This window comes from Gobio gobio (genome assembly GCF_949357685.1).
Source record: "Gobio gobio genome assembly, chromosome: 2".
NCBI lineage: Eukaryota > Metazoa > Chordata > Actinopteri > Cypriniformes > Gobionidae > Gobio > Gobio gobio.
Window position 1 is genome coordinate 35,634,455 of NC_137098.1, and position 21,712 is coordinate 35,656,166.

The following is a 21,712-nucleotide window of genomic DNA, read 5'->3' on the forward strand; positions in this document are numbered from 1 at the left end:
GAATCGTGCCTAGAGTTCGGGCCGGGTGATACCCACGTGGTGTTGAGACCCCGGCCTGGCTATGTGCCCAAGGTTCCTACCACTCCCTTCAGGGACCAGGTGGTGAACCTGCAAGCGCTGCCCCCGGAGGAGGCAGACCCAGCCCTAGCTTTGCTCTGTCCCGTCCGCGCTCTGCGGGTTTACGTGGAAAGAACTCAAAGCTTCAGAACCTCAGTTCAGCTCTTTGTCTGTCACGGAGGCCAGCAGAAGGGAAAGGCTGTCTCCAAGCAGAGGATGGCCCACTGGATAGTGGATGCCATCACCTTGGCTTACCAAGCACAAGGTGTGCCCTGTCCGCTCAGGGTGCGAGCACACTCTACTAGAAGTGTTGCATCCTCCTGGGCGCTGGCACGTGGCGCCTCGCTGTCAGACATCTGTAGAGCTGCGGGCTGGGCGACACCCAACACGTTCGCTAGATTCTATAGCCTACGTGTAGAGCCGGTCTCCTCCTGTGTTCTCACCTCAAACGGGTAGAAGCACTGAGAGGCCCCGGCTCTTGTCGGCTTGCTGCGCTACGGCGCTTATATTCTCCAGAAGCAAACTCTGTGAGTCCTCCACCGCCCTCGGTGCCGGACGTGGCGGAACGTCTGGCATCAGGCCCCTTGCCGCTGAATCCTTGAGAACCGGTATTGGGCTTGGGCCATATGAGTGACCCTGCGGGGATCCCATATTTTCTTCCACGGTCGCTCCTACGGGAAGCCCGTGTCTTTCCCTTGGGAGAGCCTTCCCTGCAGTGGGACTGAGCCCCCTTCTCCTGGCGGGCTACGGCTCAGCATTGTACTCCACATAACTCCTTCGGTGTACGATGTGGGCTCCGCAGCGTTCCCTTCTCTAGGGCACGCTTTCCCAGTGTTATCCAATAATCACTGAGCGGGTCATGCGGAACAGCGGTGATGGACTTCCCGGTGTGAGCCCCGTCTCATCAGGTAAGAGAGCTCAGGTGGCTCACACAGGGCACTGGATGGGGGCAGAAGCCATGGCGCTTTGGTAGGGATTCCTATTCGTCGGTACTCCAGGCACCCCAGCAGGGTACAGAGGACATGGCGACGGGACGTGGCGTCTCCGTTCCCTCCTTCAGGGAACGAGGGTTACATACGTAACCGAGACGTTCCCATTCAGTCGGTCACTCTCGACGCCACGTCCCGTCGCCATGTCCTCTGTACCCTGCTGGGGTGCCTGTCTACCTACCCGGCTCCTCAGCAAAAGGCTGATTTGATGCAATCACCTGTGTCTCATTTATACCCGCACGGCGTGGCATGAGCACCTGGTGCAATCATTGCATGCCAATGTGCATTGGCTCGTTTAGTTACACTCGAAGTAGATTGGCTCTCGCGAGCGAGATTCCTATTCGTCGGTACTCCGACGTGGCGTCTCCGTTCCCTCCTTCAGGGAACGAGGGTTACATACGTAACCGAGACGTTCTGTTCTGATCCAGTTTCTCCGTCACTTCCACTTTCCATTCTATCCCATGTTTGTATGATTTTGTGGTGTGCATTTATTTTAGTTATGTGTTCGTGTTTTAGTTAAATAAACTTTTGTGCACATTCGTACAAATTGATTCTGGTCTGCTTATAAATAAATTGTCACTTTAACGAATCGATCATAGCTACAAGCTAAGAAAAAGTTATTTTTCTGTGGCCACAGAAAATATAATTTCGTGAAGAGTTGATAGACAATGAGTTCCCTTTCAGTCGGTCACGTTCGACGTACGTCGGACGTCACCGACGAATTGGGATCACTTCAGAGAGCCCCGATCAGCTTTGAGAAATGGAGAACAGGCCAATGGGCCATTGGGGTGCGAGATTTGCATATAAAGCGTAAGCGAGAGCAACACGCAGTTGTCATTCACTTCGGAGCCGAAATGCCGTTTATTCGAAGAGCAGACGTAATTCTTCAAGAATTCGCTTCAGCAGAGAGAGAGGAGGACGTAAATGCAGCCAAAACTGCTGTTCTCACAGCACCAAATTTCTGAGAAGTTGGTTCGGTGAGGGCGTTCCAAAACAGTGAGTGCAGACACAGGCTGCACTTTTCCCTGTGTTCTGCCGCGGTTGTCCCTGGGTGCTTCAGCACTAAGAGCGTTTCCTCACAAAAGAGTACACGTCTTTTGCGTCTTTTTCAAGATGTCATTCCACCCGTGCATTTCTGGATGCGGTTGTTCCCTATCGACTGCTGACGGTCACAATTGCTGCATCACGTGTCTGGGCATCCTGCACGCTGAAGCAGCATTTGCGGATAGTTCGTGTTCCCACTGCAGGAACATGACTATCTTGGCGCTCAGGTCGAGACTCACCTACCTTCGGGAAGGCGGAGTCCCCCTCCCCATACCTCGATCCAGTGCTATTCCTGCACCGCAGAATAGACCTACTTCGATGGATGGCCTGGGTGACCTGAGGATTATGTTCAGGGCAAACCCGCCGAGCGAACCTCCGCGGGCCCCTGATCCCTCACAAGCGCCGCAACTGGTAGAGTTTCCGGGAGAACCCGCTGGCCCCTCCCATGGGTGTCCAGCGGTGACTTTCGGGGCTCCAGCAGACAATCAGATGTCTATCGCTGCATCGGAGGGGGAGTTCCAGTCCTCTGGGGATAAAGATTCGGCTGTACTGCCTCCCTCTGGGAGAGTGGCAACGGTCGAGTCGGACCCGGAGTTGATGGCTATGCTTTCCCGGGCCGCCGAAAAGGTCGGGCTTGAGTGGAACCCTCCACCACGTCCCGAGCCTTCTAGGTTGGATGATTGGTTTCTCGGGGTGGGTCGCGCTGGTTCTCAGCGTCCCGCTCCGGAGCCTTTCTTCCCGGAGGTGCATGAGAAGCTTACTAGGTCATGGTCGACGCCGTTCAGTGCTCGGAACCGACCTAGTGGCTCCTCCCTCCTCACTACCCTCGACGGCGGACAGGCCAAGGGTTACGTGGGAATCTTACCAGTTGAGCGGGCTGTCTTGATGCAGCTGTGTCCGGCGACCGCTTCCAGGCTTCCAGGTCTTGTGGACAGGCCGCGTCTGCCTTGCATGCCATGTCACCGCTTCAGGTGCATCAAGCCCAAGCACTCATGGACATGCACGAGGGTAGGCCTGACCCAGAGCTCCTCCGGGAGCTCCAGACGGCAACGGACCTCGCCTTACGGGCGACGAAAGTCACCACCCGTTCCCTTGGTCAGGCGATGTCCACGCTCGTGGTCCAGGAGCGGCATCTCTGGCTCAACCTGGCCGACATGAGGGAGACCGATAAATATCGGTTCCTGGACTCCCCCATCTCCACGGCCGGGTTGTTCGGCGACGCGGTCGAGAGCTTTGCCCAGCAGTTCTCGGCCGCCCAGAATCGCCGCCGGCCGCAGCGCCTCCGGCTGCTTGTCACCGAGGACGTCTACCCGCCGCCGCCGCCTCTGCTCCTGCCAAAGCCCAGCAGCAGCCTCCACCCCAGAGCATCGGTGCGGAGCCGGTCGTGGGAAGGACGTCCAGCCCGCTCAGGCCGCTGCCAAGCCAGGTGGCAAGCGCCGTCGCAAGCGACCCTGAGACGGGCCACCCAGAGATGGAGGAAACTGCTCTCCAGGAGATGGCCGCAGCTCCACTCCTTCCCACAGAGGAGGGCCGGGGGAGAATCCTGAGTTCTCATTTTGTTTCTGTTCCGCCCAAATTCTAAATAAAAGAGAAGTTTTCAATATCTCTGGGCCCCAAAAGAGCGCGCTTGGCGGTATTCGACGCTCCCATGCCTTGTCACCCTCAAGCGCCTCTCCAATCGCCAGCAGGGGATGCCGGCTGTGGGGACGCACACAAGCGGCCTTCCGACACTCGCACATCCCCTCAGCGGAAGCAGGTAAGTGTTGCACAGCACACTCAGACCCCACTTCGGGCCGCTCCCATGCCGTCCGAGTCGGGTCCCTGCATGCCGCTATGCTGCCCTGCCCCGGGTACGTCGGTGGTGCCGATGATCCTGCTTGCGCGGTCTCTGGGGGCCGGGCTAGCGCTCCCCAGCCCGCCTCGCCGGCGTCCCACCAAGTTCAGAGGCATCCACTTCACCTCCGTGGCGAAGGCGGATGCCCCTGTTCTACGGGCGGAGATCGCTGTCCTGCTGGCGAAGGCACCTCAGCCAGTTGGAGCTTCAGGTCAACTGGGAGAAGAGCAAAAAAGAAAAAACTTTTCTCGGTATGGAGCTGGATTTGGTCGCCCTGACAACGCGCCTCACGCTCGGATTGCTTCATTTGAGACCGCTTCAACACTGGCTATTGGACTGAGTCCCGAGATGGGCATGGCACAGCGGGTCCCTCCGTGTCCATGTGACGCCGGGGTGCCGCCAAACCTTCAGCCTGTGGTCGAACCCTTCGTTTCTGCGGGCCAGAGTGCCCATAGAAAAGGTGTTCAGGCATGCTGTTGTCTCCACGGATGCCTCATCCACCGGCTGGGGTGCCACATACAACGGACGTGCAGTTTCGGGTCTGTGGACGGGGCCTCAACTGCAGTGGCATATCAAGTGCCTAGAGTTGTTAGCAGTTCGTCTTTAACTCAGCCGCTTCAAGGAGCCGCTTAGAGACAAGCACGTTCTGGTCCATACGGACAACACTGCGGCCGTTGCGTACATCAACAAACAGGGTGGTCTACGCTCCCGTCGCATGTCACAACTCGCCCGCCATCTCCTCTTATGGAGTCAGAAGCATCTGAGGTCGCTTCGGGCCATTCACATTCCGTGCCTGCTCAACCATGCGGCCAACGAGCTGTCGCGGTTACCAGTGCTCCCGGGAGAGTGGAGACTCCATCCCCAGGCGGTCAAGCTGATCTGGAGTCACTTCGGGGCCGCACAGGTAGACCTGTTCGCCGCCCCGGACTCGACCCATTGCCAGTTGTTCTATTCCCTGACCGAGGGGACCCTCGGCTCGGATGCCCTGGCACACAGCTGGCCCCGGGACCTGCGCAAATATGGGTTTCCCCCAGTGAGCCTTCTCGCACAGACACTGTGCAAAGTCAGGGAGGACGAGGAGCAAGTCCTGTTGGTCGCTCTGTACTGGCCCAACAGGACTTGGTTCCAGGAACTAGTGCTCATCGCGACAGCACCTCCTTGGCCCATTCCTCTGAGGAAGGACCTCCTGACTCAGAGACGGGGCACCCTCTGGCACCCACGTCCGGACCTCTGGAAACTCCATGTTTGGTCCCTGGACGGGACGCGGAGGTTCTAGGTGGCCTGCCACAGAATGTGGTAGACAAAATCACTTCCGCTAGAGCTCCCTCTACGAGGCACCTCTATGCGTTGAAGTGGAACCTGTTCGTCGATTGGTGTTCTTCTCGCCGAGAAGACCCCCGGAGATGCTCGATCGGTTCAGTGCTTTCCTTCCTACAAGATGGGTTGGAGCGAAGGCTGTCTCCCTCCACCCTCAAGGTTTATGTTGCCGCTATCGCCGCAAACCATGACATGGTAGATGGTAAGTCTGTTGGGAAGCACGATCTGATCGTCAGGTTCCTGAGGGGGGCGAGGAGACTAAATCCGCCTCGCCCTCCCTCTATACCCTCTTGGGACTTAACTCTGGTGCTAACCGAACTACAGAGAGCGCCCTTTGAGCCTTGGCAGTTGGTGGAGTTGAAAATCCTGTCCCTAAAGACAGTACTCCTGAATGCATTGGCCTCTATCAAGAGGGTAGGGGACCTGCAGGCATTTTCGGTCGATGAATCGTGCCTGGAGTTCGGGCCGGGTAACTCTCATGTAATCCTGAGACCCCGGCCTGGATATGTGCCCAAGGTTCCCACCACTCCCTTCCGGGACCAGGTGGTGAGCCTGCAAGCACTGCCTTCGGAGGAGGCAGACCCAGCCCTGGCTTTTCTCTGTCTTGTCCGCGCCCTGCGGGCATACGTGGACAGAACGCAAAGCTTCAGAACCTCAGAGCAGCTCTACGTCTGTTTCGGGGGACAGCAGAAGGGAAAGGATGTCTCCAAGCAGAGGATGGCCTACTAGATAGTGGATGCCATTGTCTTGGCGTATGAAACGCAAGACGTGCCCTGCGCGCTCAGGTTAAGAGCCCACTCCACTAGGGGTGTAGCTTCTTCCTGGGCATTGGCTCGTGGCGCCTCGCTGACAGATATTTGTAGAGCTGCGGGCTGGGCGACACCTAACACGTTCGCTAGATTCTATAGCCTACGTGTAGAGCCGGTAGCTTCCCGTGTGCTCGCTTCCCATAGTCAGTAACACCGGAGTGCCCATTCTAGTGTCGGCTTGCTGCGACATTCCCTTCCCCTTGGAACGGATACGTGCGCTTATCTGCTCCAGTCGAGTTCACCTAAGGCGTGCTAAGCATCTAAGCATCCGACGCCAGGCTTAACACTCGTATGCATTGGTGGAACTTGTGTTAGGCTGGGTCCCATATTTGTGACCTCCACGGCGGTCCCATGTGTGTATTCTTCCACGGTACGGCTCCCTACGGCGAGCCTGTGTCTTTCCCTTGGCAGAGTTCCTCTGCCGTCTCAGTCCGGTGTTGTTCCCCAGCCGACTTGGCCGGGGCCTCCCCTGGGACTTCCGTATGTTGTACTGCCCAAGGCCAGTCCATACGTGTATTCTCCACATGTTAACTCCCTCCGGGTATGATATGGCTTCTGCAGCGGCCCTTCCGGGCACGCTTTCCCAGCGTTATCCAATATAGGTCTGCTGAAGGGGTCTTGCGGAACAGCAGTGTGACTCTCCCTGCATGAGTTTTCCCAGTGGTAATAACTGTGGCGTTTTCCAAAGGGATCCCAATTCGTCGGTGACGTCCGACGTACGTCGAACGTGACCGACTGAAAGGGAACGTCTCGGTTACGTATGGTAACCCTCGTTCCCTGAAGGAGGGAACGGAGACGTACGTTCCGTCGCCACAGTTGCTGTACCATCACTGCATGGCCGAGTCACTAGTTCGGCTCCTCAGTGAAAAACAACTGCGTGTTGCTCTCGCTTCCGCTTTATACCCGCAGTGCGGGGCGGAGCGCGAGATGCAAATCTCGCATGCCAATGGCCCATTGGCCTGTTCTCCATATCTCGAAGCTGATAGGGGCTCTCTGAAGTGATCCCAATTCGTCGGTGACGTACGTCTCCATTCCCTCCTACAGGGAACGAGGGTTACCATACGTAACCGAGACGTTCTGAATTTTCGCTGGACGAACAGATTATTTAATTGTAATATTATTTCAGTTACATTACGTTAATTTGCTTAACTGATCCAAATATTCATAATTAATTGTAACTAGTTATGATTAATTATTAAGATTTCCACTTTGAGCTAATTTGTTACAATAGTTTATTTGAAAACTATTTAAATGTACCATATATGTACTAAATGGCACCTGTTGTGTGATGTAAAGGCTGTGGTTTCCAAAAATACACACAACATACATTCGGCTCTTGAGTAGCCTGAAACTGTCCACATTATATTAGCCCTTGACATGTTTACAAGAGTAATTCACTGAAAAGTCTCCAATTTTTCTGCCCTGCCATAAACAAAGGAAGGTATAAAGCATAATATTAACAATTTTAATGTTTAGAAGGTTTCCACTCCATTTACTGCCCAGCATTGCACACACTTACTTCATTCGTGAGATGAGGTAGAAGATTAATGAGCTCATTCTAAAAATGGAAACAACAGGATCTGTAACTATTAATATTGTTGTAGACGACTAGGTTATTTTTATAGAGCGCTTCTTACACTAAAGAAATACCGTTATTCCAGTGTAAAGAGGAGACAATGAGAGAGAGAGAGGATAGTAACTTGTGAGTTAGGCATGGGAAAGTCATCATAGCTCTCCGTGATCATGAATTTGACAAGCATGTCTGAATAATTGAGCATGAGGACATCCAATACCTGATAAATGTGACCCTGCGCAAATGGAAGCCAGATAGCACCTGATGAAATATTCATACCTGAGCTGATGACCTCAGTGCATGGAGCTCTCCTACCTACACCACAGCACAAAGAGCATGAGGAGGATCATGCCACTGTTTGTGCTGATACATTGGAGCCAGCTTCAAAGACAAAATCATATTGTGCAATATATTATTAACAATCTCTGAGGCTCATCCTGTGTCTGTCAAAGGTGAGATGTGTTGCACAGTATGAGACAGTGTACAACATGCTGTGTGGGGGAAATATACAGATTTTGAGTGCATGTGGTTTGTTGGGATGAAATTTTAACCTTCAAATAGATCAGTGGTTTTTAAACCTGTCCTGGAGGCACCCCAGCCCTGTACATTTTGTATGTCTCCCTTATCAGACACACCCACTTTAGTTATTGTAGTCTCTACTAACGAGCTGATGAGTTGAATGTGCAGGGCTGGGGTGCTTCCAAGACAGGTTTGAAAACCACTGAAATAGATGCACCAACCACGGTGAATAACATTTCCCACACAACCCATTTTGGCTTCTGGTCTGGAAGTAATTCGTTTCAAAAGGAGAGAACAGGAACTGCAAGGAAGTACGACCATATGCATATGTGGAATTCAGGATTTGGATCCGAATCGAGCTTTGGTTGTGTTGAAATATTTTAATGTTGCAGCTAGACCATATGCAACCGCCAGATCGGATGTGCTGTATACTACTACTTCTACTACTAATAATAATGATAAAACAACCTACTTTATGCATAAACGTCTTCCTTATGTTTAGGTATAGGTTAGTTGGAAACTATGGAGCTGGAGGCTGTGGTCTCCAGTAATACAACACTGTTACTTCCTTGGATCTTGAGTTAAAAAACAGGAGCACCAAACATAGATACTTTGATTGAAAGAGCTGGAGTTAAAGGCTGATTGGGATGTTAAGTTACGTAGTCTAGAGCTGGATGCTCAGAGGCAGCGTAGCAGACCAGTTCGGTCACCACGTACCAGACCGGCTTCCAGTGGTTCTGAGGTGGGGCAACCTGACTTTGATGTGGGTAAGTATGTTAAACTTGTACCACCATTTCGGGAAACTGAAGTTGACTCGTACTTTGTAGTTTTGAACGTGTCACAGCTAAATTGAAGTGGCCATTGAGACATGTGGGTATCATTATTGCAGTGTAATCTCTTTGGCAAAGCGCAGGAGGTTTGTGCGGCTTTGCCAATTGATGATTCGCTAAATTACGACACTGTGAAATTGGCTGTTCTGCGAGCTTATGAATTGGTACTGGAGGCGTACCGGACGAAATTCAGGGCGTGTTCATAGGCAGCCAAGCAAACGTTTGTGGAATTTGTGTGTGAGAAGAGAGCACTCTTTGAGAAATGGTACGTTTCCACTTAAATTACGACTCTCGAGGAGTTGCATGAACTAATTTTGCTCGAGGATTTTAAGAACTGTTTGTCGGAAAGTATTGTAGTGCATCTGAATGAGCAGAAAGTCTCTAAACTTTCCGATGTGGCAGTACTCCCAGATGAATTTGTGCTCACGCATAAGAACGTATTTCCATCTATTCCATCTAAAACTCCCTTCATTGTGGATGTAGGGAAAGATAAACGATAGACGATAGGTTATGGACGATAGTGACACAAATGCGCAAAAATGTCCTGAAAAAGAGCCTGTTTTTATTGCCTTGATCCTAGCCATCTGATTTCAAGCTGTAAAGCTTGGCAGAAGGCTGGTGCTAAGCCTAAAGGGGTAGCGTTCACTTCCATCGCTGAACAAGCACCGCAGTCTCTCTCTAATGCATTTGGGTCGTTTTTGCAAACATATTTAGTTTCACTTCCAGATGATTCTAACACAAAAGCCAATAGTAATGCTACGGGACACAGTATCTGCGCAATCATTAATATTGGAAAGTGCTTTGCCGTTTTCGCTGAAATCGTATACAGGCAATGATGTACTCATTCGTGGTATTGAAATGGGGAGTACTGACTCTGAGTAAATGTATTAGTGCGGCTGTAGATAAAGTGCAAGTTTCAAATGTAGCAGTGGGTTATTTTTGGGATGAGGGGGTGTTAATGCTCTGGTGGAAGCCGTCAAACTCTGAAAGTGATCGTGCCAATTATATTGTTCTCCCTACTGGGTATCGTTACCAGATTATGAAGCTGGCTCACGAACATATATGTTCAGGACATCGTGGTGTTACAAAAACGTTTGATCGAATTTCAAGACCCTTTTTTGGGCAGAGTTTGAAATCTTTCCGTGGCTGCGTTTGTCCGATCCTGTCACGTTTGCCAACTTGCTGGCAAGCCTAATCAAGTGATTCCCCAAGCGTCGCTCACACCCATTCCTGTTATAGGAGAGCCTTTTGAGAGACTTATCCTTGACTGTGTTGGACCACTGCCTAAAGCCAAATCCAGTCACCAGTACCTCCTTCCTATAATGTGAACAGCCACTCGCTATCCGGAAGCTGTGCCTTTGCGCTCCATTAAAACCAAACTTGTGGTGAAAGAGTTGTTTACGTTTTTTTCCATGTTCGGGTTGCCAAAAGTAATTCAGATGGATCAGGGAACCAATTTTACCTCACGCCTGTTTGAACAGCTGGTAAATGAGCTGCGTGTGGAACATCAGATGTTGAGCGCCTACCATTCCGAGTCAGACGTTAAAGTAGATGCTGCACACTTATTGTGTATAAACTGGTAACGAGTGGGTGGATGGACTACCCTTATTAATGTTTGCCATAAGAAGCACAGTGCAAGAGTCTTTAGGGTTCAGCCAAGCCAAACTTGTGTTCGGACATACAGCCCGAGGACCATTGAAATTGATAAGTGAACTTTTTCTCTCTAAAGATCCTCCTCGTGCACTAATCTTGGAGTATGTGAGTACATTTCGTGAGCTCCTCCATCATACTTGGAAAGTGGCTTAACAGAATCTCACTGAATCACAATCTAAGATGAAGTGTTGGTATGACACGAGTGTTGTTTGTGATTTTCAACCGGGTGATTCAGTGCTTGTGTTTTTGCCTGTAACTAACTCTCCCCTGCATGCTCAATTTGCTGGTCCATAAAAAATTTAGAAAAAACTGAGTGATACCAACTATACAGTTTTAACTCCTGATCGCAAGACGCAAGAGCAGAGTTTGTCATGTGAACATGCTAAAGGCGTATGTTGCCAGAGATGCGCCTGAAGTTAACCCTGTTGAGACTGTGTCTGCTGTAAATGTTGTTGATTTCAGTTCTGGGGCAGAGACCAATGGCTTAATTGGCGAGAATGATCTAGCCTCTTGTGGGAGACTGCTATTCTGGCCACTTTGCCATCGTATCTCTCTTATCTTTCTGAGAATCAGCGTACTAATATTGAATTGATTAACAATTATCCTACGTTGTTCCGTGATGTTCCTTCCCAGACAAATGTGTTATTGCATGATATCGTGGGGGATCATAGCACATTAATTAAGCAGCATTCATACCGGGTTAACCTGCACAAATGGCAAGCAATGAAGGATGAAGTTGAGTATCTGGTGCGTAATGGATTTGCTGTCGCCAGTCAGAGTCCCTGGAGTTCACCTTGCATATTGGTGCCCAATCCTGACAGCTCTTTTCGATTCTGCACTGATTTTCGCTGGGTAAATAGTGTTATCAAAGCAGACTCATTCCCGCTCCCCAGAATGGAGGATTGTGTTGATCGTGTAGGTTCTTCACAGTATGTAACCAAGCTCGATTTATTGAAGGGATATTGGCAGGTGCCGTTGACAGCCCGCGCTTCCGAAATTTCCGCCTTTGTCACCTCCGATGCATTCTTGCAATATATGGTAATGGACTTCGGGATGTGCAACGCACCTGCCACCTTCCAACAGTTAATGCAGATTGTGTTGTCAGAAAATTGTGAAGTCTACTTAGATGACATGGTGATCGTACACTCAGTTCTATAATGAAATGTTTGGCTGACGCATCCCTAACGCTCAACCTCAGTAAGTGCGAGTTTGCCAGGGCAGTAGTGACTTACCTCTGTAAACTAGTTGGGCAAGGTCAAGTTAAGCCTCTGAAGTTTAAAGTTGAAGCTGTTGCTAAGTTTCCTTCACCTACTAATAAATGCGAGTTACAGCGTTTTCTGGGAATGGTCGGGTATTATAGAGGATTCTATAGGAATTTTGCCACAGTGGTTGCACAAAATGTATGTGGACTTATGTATGTGAAACTGCCTTCTGTTCCGCTAAGGATCTACTCTGTAATGCTCCTGTACTTTCTGCCCCGAATTTTGCTTTCTGGTGGAGCCTGCAGGTGGACGCGAGTGCTCATGGTGCCGGTGCAGTGCTGATGCAAGCAGATAGCACTGGTATTGAACATCCGGTGAGCTATTTCTCCAAAAAATTCACTAGGTGTCAGAAAAACTATAGCACGATAGAGAAAGAAGCTCTGGCGTTACTGATGGCCATTCAACACTTTGAGGTGTACTTAAGCTCTGGTGATCGCATTGTAGCGTACACAGATCACAACCCTCTGTTTTTTCTGGCTTGTGTGTCTAATGCTAACCAGCGACTAATGAGATGGGCTCTCATCTTACAGGAGTTCAACTTAGACATACGTTTCAAAAAAGGTGCAGATAACCTCGTAGCTGACGCATTGTCAAGGGTTTATGCCGGTGACACATAATTCGCCCGTAGGGGTCATTCTGAGATAGCCATGTGCTCCTCTATCTGTCTGGATCCCACCCCCCTTGTTATCTCATTATTGGTTTCATTTGCCCCACCTGTTGTTCCCTCATTACCTGCCTGATTTGTCCCCTTTATAAGTTCCTTTGTGTTTTCAGTCTTTGTCAGATCGTTGTCGTGTCTACGTCTCCCGTTTTCCCCGGGATTTCTATGGTATGTTTTGAGTTTGTTTTTGCATTTTGGATTATGGATTATCGGGGCCGGAAATCCAGGATCTCACATGGCTCCATCCTCCATGACTAGAGGAAGGGGTGGTTCCTCCATGGGACCAGGCTCTGTGGAAGAAGAAGAGACAGGAGGGTGGTGAGGTTTCAGATGAGATACATGGAATATGGGGTGAATGCGGTAGTGTGAGGGTAACTGTAATTCATATGTGACCGGATTGATCTGCCTGAGGATGGGGAAGGTGCCAATATAACTGAGACTGTGTTTTCTGCAGGGCAGTCATAGCTTGATGTCCTTGGTGGAGAGCTATACCTTCTGCCCGGGTTGATATGTTGGTGCTTTGGTATGCCTAGCATCAGCATGATTCTTCTGCTGGTACACTGCCCTCTGGAGTTGATGATGTGCAGAGTCCCAGACCCTCTCACTCTCTCAGAACCAGTCATCCACTGCTAAAACATCGAATGGTTCCCAGGACCATGGGAACAACGGTGGCTGGTAATGATAAAGTCCACTTTTAGGTGTGACCAGGGATGTTGTGCAACGGGCAGAGGAAGGAGCTTGTCTGATGGTAAATGGCGCAATGTCTCTGTGTTTTGTATCCATACAATGAAAGTCAGTTGGGTTATTTTGGTCCTCATTGCCGTGTCTTTCCGTGTCTTAGTGATGGCACAATTGGAGCATCCTTGAACAAACCTTGGTAAATGGTAAATGGATAGCGCTTTTAACAGACCTACGGCCATCCAAAGCGCTTTACATTTTGCCTCACCCATTCATACACTCATTCACACACCAACGGCGGTGTCAGCCATGCAAGGCGCCATCCAGCTCGTCAGGAGCAGCTGGGGTTAGGTATCTTGCTCATGGACACCTCGGCACTTGGTGGAACCGGGGATCGAACCACCAACCTTCCAGTTAGTAGACAACCTACTTGAACCACTGAGCCACTGCCGCCCCTTCTAATGCCAAACCTTCTAATGTCCTTAGCCATGCAGGGCCACCAGAAGCAATCTTGTAGCAATGAGAGGGTTTGATTGGCCCCTGAGTGGCCAGTGCCCACTGAGAAGTGAATTGAGGTAACTAGAGGGATACATTGAGAACCCTCCACTTGAAATGTCCTCCAAGCCACCAGAATGTTCCACATACTCAGAGGCATTGGCTTGACTCCGTTGTTCCTCTAAGGACCATTGAATGGGGCTTACAATGTAGTAGTAATCCGAAGTCCAATTTAAGAATAGACAATAGTGATGTTCGGTTCTTGAACGAATCATTCTTTTGAGCCGGTCCTCAGCAAGTAACCGGTTGAGCTGGTCCATTAATCAGACTGAATCGAACTTTAGTTTCGAGCCGATGACGCAAAAGCCGAAGCAGCACGTCCGACTAAAAAAGTACTGAAAGAGCCAGTTCAAACATCTGTCGAAGTTTGCAGAGGATTACAGAGGACTCAAAAGGAACCAAACGAGCCGGTTCAACCAGCTGTCGAAGTTTGCAGAGGATTACAGAGGATGATTGAGTTGGCGACGCAAGTCTGAGTATGTCGGCTACTGGAAATATGCTTATTATGACTACTGTTATTAAATCATATTTTTTTTAAACTAGGGATGAACCGAATCCAGGTTTCGGGTTCGGATTCGGCTGAATATTGGGCTTTTTGATGGGTTCGGTTTCTGCCGAACCTTACAATTTTTTTCCACCGAACCGAACCCTAGGCTTGCACTACGCGCTCCGCTGTTTGACGCCGCCATTGATTATGGGAATAGAAAACGTTTTGTTTGGCAGTACTCTCCGTCAAAAAAAGGCGATTCAAGTCGAGCTACATGTTCAGTTTGCAATGCTGATTTGTCTCGTGGTGGCAAGGACCCTGAACAATAGACACTGTTAAAAAATTTGCATAGGAATCATCCGAAAGAATACAAGTTGTGCATGAGGGAATCTACAGACAGCAGCCAAATGCAGCAACTTCAGGTACGGCAAAGGAAGGACAGTCATCCTGGCATAATGTTGCCTATTCTTAATTAAAATTAAATAAAATAAAAAATACACTGCTGTAGGGATGGTAATTCGGTTAATTTTCCCAACCGACAACCGCTGCTCGTTATCCGATTATTAACCGTTAACTGATAAGATTATAATATTGAATTGGCATTAAATAAAAATAAGAGTGTCTGCCGTTAAAAGACACTTTTTTTTCACAGGTTTATTTTACCATGCAAACAGCAGCATACAGATAAAATATAAATAAAATGAATAAAATAAATAGGCCTACACTAAATATTTTCAACTTAAATAATTACCAAATTCAGATAACAAAACAAAAATACACTGAATCCGTTTGAAGCTTTGAAGAACCGGAATAGTTTTTTTGTAAAATAAAAATAGCAAGCCTACCTCAACCCTCACCTTGTATGTTTTTTTGTTTTGTTTTTTTTAAGTAACATGTCTAAGTGATGTGGGTTAGTCTGGAGCGTGTCTCCGCCCCGCAGCACGAGCCTCCAGTGTGCGCACGCCTTCTGCGCTCTCCGTTTTGCTGTTCTTTGAAACGACAAAGGGCGACTCGAGGTAATTGTCCTATAAACCATCATGAAACAGCAGTGAGAACAAGCCTGCAGAACTCCTCTCAGAAACTGAAGCCTCCGTGCCTCGATCCGTGCCCCCCGGTGGTTGGTCCCATTATAGCTCCTAAACCCCACCTCTCCATGTATTTGGACGTGAGACACACTAAACAATTAAATTACACTTCAAATAATTGTTTCCTAAAGATGGTTTCTGTCATTTAATGCAGTTCTTATCACCATGATTTCATTTCAAGTGTTCGTTTTTTAAATAAGTTTAGTTTTAGTTAGTTATTTGATACTGTAAAAACGGGGGGGGTGACGTCATGATTGACAGCTGAGATTGACGGCTTCTCTGAGTGAAGTTGTCACTAAGGCACTAACAGACTTTTTCTGGATTTTTGGGAGGAGATTGGAGCTTAAGCTTAAATTTCTACATTTCTATAACTGTTTAGTTCACACCAACATAATGAATTGTTCTGCATCTGTGAGAGTGTGGATGGGCTTTTGATAATCACGCCTCTACTTCCTGCTCTCTACTATGCAACTCCGGTCCCGAGATCACTACAGCGCAGACTTAGTCCCAAGATGTCAGCGCCGTGTGCGGCCTCCGAAAGCTTCAACTCTGGTCAGCGAAAGTCAATGAAGTTGCGTTGTCCAAATCAAATTTTTTACGGTCTATGGGTGTGAAGAACATGCGTGACAATGTTTACTTTAGTAAACTTGACCCAAACCACACTAGGAAAAGCCTTACGAGGCTTCAGATGGCACTGATGCCCCGGGAATACAGAGATAACGCCTCACTAGAGTGGCCAGCCTCGGGAAGCGCCTTTCATTTGCTTTCCACCAGTCAGGAGCTTGCACTACTGCTGTATTTTAATACTGTGTAGCATATTCTGCAATATGAGCATTCCTAGACTGCTGTGGACGTTGTTTACTTCATTAATGTGTTTACTGTGATAATGGACTGAGGATGGGAGTAGGATTCGGTATTCGGTATTCGGTTTCGGATTCGGCAGAATCTTAACCAGTGGATTCGGAATTCGGCCGAACCCCAAAAATCTGGATTCGGTGCATCCCTAATTAAAACCTGCAAAAAACGTTCTGTCGAGATATTTAAATACATTTTACTGTAGCATGCAATTACTTATTTTGCAAATAGATTATATTTTAATTTGTTAAGAAAAATGTAATAGTTTGGAAGACTGGTTTATTTTTTCTATATAGGCCTACTTTAGACATGTAACATATCCACATTCATTGATCAGTGCCTGTAATGTGTACTGTAGTTGCCCAATTTTTAGTCGAATCTGACTTGAAGGATAAATTAATTAACTGTGAACACAAACACCATTAACATAAGTGAATGAAAGGCAATAATCAGCAAATGCACTCACGCAAATAACTTTATTCGATTGTTTCAATATGCATTGACACAGATTACTTAATTTGAATTTTTCCTTGATAAAACATGACACGGAAAAGAAACGGTTTGCGGAAATTAATCAGACTTTGCATCACTACTAGACAACTGACTGTATGTGTTTATATGCTGGGGTAAATGAGTTAATTGTTGACAGGTGGCAGGGTACAGAGTGAGGGAGTGATGGTAGAACCTGGTGAATCCGTGACAACTATGAGCATGTGAGAATTATCAATAGTTATTACACTAAAATGTTATTATTTTAAATCCTAATTCTGTAAATTGGTGGTTATAAATTGTTCATAATAATTACTTTAACTATAATTATTGAATAAATATTGTATTTAATAATTATGATTAGCCCTAGATACTACTCTTTTTTTTTCTTTCCAACATATTTGTGGTATTTGTTTTGTGTGGAAATATTAAAGCAGCACTAGGTAGGTTTTGCTCTCGGGGTCCCCCTACAGTTGGGAAACAGTATTGTCCTCTACTACTGTCATAAACTCTGTCATCCTACATCAGGGGATGCATCGCACGTGCATTTGTTGACATGATGACATGTGGATTTGTATGATAGCCCTGAACACTGCAGGAGGAGTTCACATGCAGGTGTTCTGCTTGCGTCGCGTGTGAAATGTCTTCATCCCAGGTACAATGGCATATGTTTCAGCATGTCATATGAATATAATTTCATGGGTTTTATTTTTTTTTCAAACGCCAAATGATCGCGATGCTCACGTTTACAAGCCAGCGTCATTATAGTAGCCTAGTCTATTGGTTACTGTTTTACAGAATCTATATCATACTTCAATTCAATGTTTGAGCAACACAATCTCATGACAATGCGTATCAATAGTACGAGTGTGCAATCTTGTTGAATGTATACGCCAAAATGAGTTTTGGCGTGCATATGCTACGCAGTTTTTCGCGTGCATATGATACCACTTTATGGCGTGCATATGACACGCTTTTGGGTAGGGTGAGGGTAGGGGGTGGGGGGTTCGTACGTATAATATGCCATAAAGTGCGTATCATATGCACGCGGAAAACGGCGTACCATATGCACGCCAAAACTAATTTTGTCGTATACATTCCACTAAATTGCACACTTGTATTATTTATACGCATTTTCGTGAGATCGGGCTCGTTTGAGTGGTAGGTAATAACTAGTCCAAAAGCATGACAGCCAAGTCAGCATCGGTCAGGCACCCCTCCTCCAACTTCAGCTCACGCCAACGAGCAAACGCTAGCCCAAAGTTGAACCTCGTCCTGCCTTTAATCCGATCACTTTCTCGTTTCCTCTTTTTGCTTTCCTCCGACAAAACATCTTGGTTACGTATGGTAACCCTCGTTCCCTGAAGGAGGGAACGGAGACGTACGTCGGTATTACCGACGAATTGGGATCACTTTAGAGAGCCCCTATCAGCTTCGAGATTTAGAGAACAGGCCAATGGGCCATTGGCGTGCGAGATTTGCATCTCGCGCTCCGCCCCGCGCCGCGGGTATAAACAGGAAGCGAGAGCATCACACTGACGTTTTTCACTGAGGAGCCAAACTAGTGACTCGGCCACACAGTGATGGTAAGGAACTGTGGCGACGGGACGTACGTCTCCGTTTCCTCCTTCAGGGAACGAGGGTTACCATACGTAACCGAGACGTTCCCTTTCAGTCGGTCACTACGATGTACGTCGGTATTACCGACGAATTGGGATCCCCATAGAAAACGCCACAGTTACTACCACTTCCAGCGCCCAGCGAGAGCCCCTCAGACCCCGTTCTGAGTCACACTGCTGTTCCGCAAGACCCATTCAGCAGACTTATTGGATAACGCTGGGAAAGCGTGCCCGAAGGACGCTGCGGGAGCCACATCATGCCCGGAGGGAGTTACCATGTGGAGAGAACACGTATGGGCTGGCCGTGGGCAGCACAACATACGGAAGTCCCAGAGGTGGCCCTGGCCTATACAGGCGGGGGACGACACCGAACTGAGACGGCAGAGGAACTCTGCCAAGGGAAAGACACGAGCTCACCGTAGGGAGCTGTACCGTGGAGAATACACGTATGGGACCGCCGTAGGGGTCACGACATACGGACCCCAGTCCGACACAAGTTCCACCAATGCATACAAGTGCCAGACCTGGCATCAGACGCTCCCCCACATCCGACTGCCGAGGGGTGCGGAGGACTCAACAGGGTTCGCCAATCCTGGGGAACTCGACTGGAGAAAATAAGCGCACGTATCCGATCCATGGGGAAGGGAATGGCGCAGCAAGCCGACACTTAGAACGGGCACTTCAGCTGCTGACTATGGGAAGCGAGCACATGAGAAGCCACCGGTTCTACACGTAGGCTATAAAACCTAGCGAACGTGTTAGGTGTCGCCCAGCCCGCAGCTCTACAAATATCTGTCAGCGAGGCGCCACGAGCCAGCGCCCAGGAAGAAGCAACACCCCTAGTGGAGTGGGCTCTTAACCCGAGCGGGCAGGGCACGTCTTGGGCTTCATAAGCCAAGACGATGGCGACCTCTATCCAGTGGGCCATCCTCAGCTTGGAGACAGCCTTTCCCTTCTGCTGTCCTCCGTAACAGATGAAGAGCTGCTCTGAGGTCCTAAGGCTTGCGTTCTGTCAACATAGACGCGCAGGGCGCGAACTGGACAGAGAAAAGCCAGGGCTGGGTCTGCCTCCTCCGAAGGCAGCGCTTGCAGGCTCACCACTTGGTCCCGGAAGGGAGTAGTGGGAACCTTGGCACATATCCAGGCAAGTCAGGAGTATTGTCTTTAGAGACAAGATCTTAAGCTCTGCTGACTGTAAAGGCTCAAAGGGCGCCCTCTGAAGTGCGTCAGCACCAGAGTCAAGTCCCAAGAGGGTATAAAGGGAGGACGAGGCGGATTTAATCTCCTCGCCCCCCCAGGAACCTGACGATCAGATCGTGCTTGCCTAATGAATTAACCATTAACCAGGTCATGATTGCGCTATAGCGGCAACATACACCTTGAGGGTGGAGGGAGACAGCTTTCGCTCCAACCCGTCTTGAAGAAAAGAGAGCACAGATCTGACCGAACACTTTCAGGGGTCTTCTCGGTGAGAAGAGCACCAGTCGACGAACAGGTTCCACTTCAACGCATATAGCCGTCTCGTAGAGGGGGCTCTGGCGGAAGTGATGGTGTCAACTACCGCTTGTGGTAGGTCACCTAGAACCTCCGCATCCCGTCCAGGGACCAGACATGGAGTTTCCAGAGGTCCGGACGCGGGTGCCACAGGGTGCCGCGTCTCTGAGTCAGGAGGTCCTTCCTCAGAGGAATGGGCCAAGGAGGTGCTGTCACGAGGAGCACTAGTTCCGGGAACCAAGTCCTGTTGGGCCAGTACGGAGCTACCAAGAGGAGCTGCTCCTCGTCCTCCCTGACCTTGCACCGTGTCTGTGCAAGAAGGCTCACTGGGGGGGAACGCATATTTGCGTAGGCCCCGGGGCCAGCTGTGTGCCAGGGCATCCGTGCCGAGGGTTCCCCCGGTCAGGGAATAGTACCACTGGCAGTGGGTCGTGTCGGGGCGGCAAACAGATCGATCTGTGCGACCCCAAGCGACTCCAAATCAGCTGGACCACCTGGGGGTGGAGTCTCCACTCCCCGGGCAGCACGGGCAACCGTGACAGCTCGTCGGCCGCACGATTGAGCGGGACCGGAATGTGGATGGCACGAAGGGACCTCAGATGCTTCGGACTCCACAGAAGGAGATGGCGGGCGAGTTGGGACATGCGGCGGGAGCGTAGACCACCCTGTTTGATGATGTACGCAACGGCCGCAGTGCTGTCCGTCCGGATCAGAACGTGCTTGTCTTTGAGCGACCCTTTGAGGTGGCTGAGAGCAAGACGAACCGCCAGCAACTCCAGGCAATTGATATGCCATTGCAGTTGAGGCCCCGTCCACAGACCCGATACTGCAAGCCCGTTGTACGTGGCACCCCAGCCCGTGGATGAGGCATCCGTGGAGACAACAGAATGCCTGGACACTTGTTCTAGAGGCATTCCTGCCCATAGAAATGAAGGGTCCGACCACGGGCTGAAGGTTTGGCGGCATCTCGGCGTCACTTGGACACGGAGGGACCCGCTGTGCCACGCCCATCTCGGGACTCGGTCGTGTAGCCAGTGTTGAAGCGGTCTCATATGGAGCAGCCCTAGCGGCGTTACTGCGGCTGCTGCTGCCATATGCCCCAGGAGCCTCTGAAATTATTTCAGTGGAACCGCTGTACTGCGTTTGAACGCATTCAAGCAGCTCAACACCGACTAGACGCGCTCCTCGGTGAGGCGCGCTGTCATGGCGACCGAGTCGATCTCCATCCCGAGAAAAGAGATCCTCTGTACGGGACAGAGTTTGCTCTTCTCCCAGTTGACCCGAAGACCCAACCGGCTGAGGTGCCGAAGCACCATGTCCCTGTGTTCGCACAACTGTTCCCGCGACTGGGCAAGAATCAGCCAGTCGTCGAGATAGTTGAGAAGACGAACACCACGCTCTCTCATGGGAGCAATGGCCGCCTCCGCGACTTTCGTGAAGTCACGGGGCGACAGGGACAGCCCGAAGGGCAGGACTTTGTACTGACATGCCCGTCCGTCGAATGCAAAGCGTAGAAACGGTCTGTGTCGAGGGAGAATTGAGACATGAAAGTACACGTCCTTCAGGTCGATCGCTGCAAACCAATCCTGGGGACGGACGCACCTGAAGATGCGTTTCTGCGTTAACATTCTGAACGGCATCCTGTGGAGGGAACGGTTCAAGTAAGGCAGGTCCAAGATTGGCCGTAACCCGCCGCCTTTCTTGGGTACAATGAAGTACGGGCTGTAGAACCCGGACTTCATATCGGCTGGAGGGACCGGCTTTATCGCGTCCTTCGCCAGTAGGACAGCGATCTCCGCCTGAAGCACAGGGGCCACCCACGCAATAGACGTGAAGTGAACGCCCCCGAACTTGGGCGGACGCCGGGCGAACTGAATCGCAAGCCGAGTCTGATGGTACAGA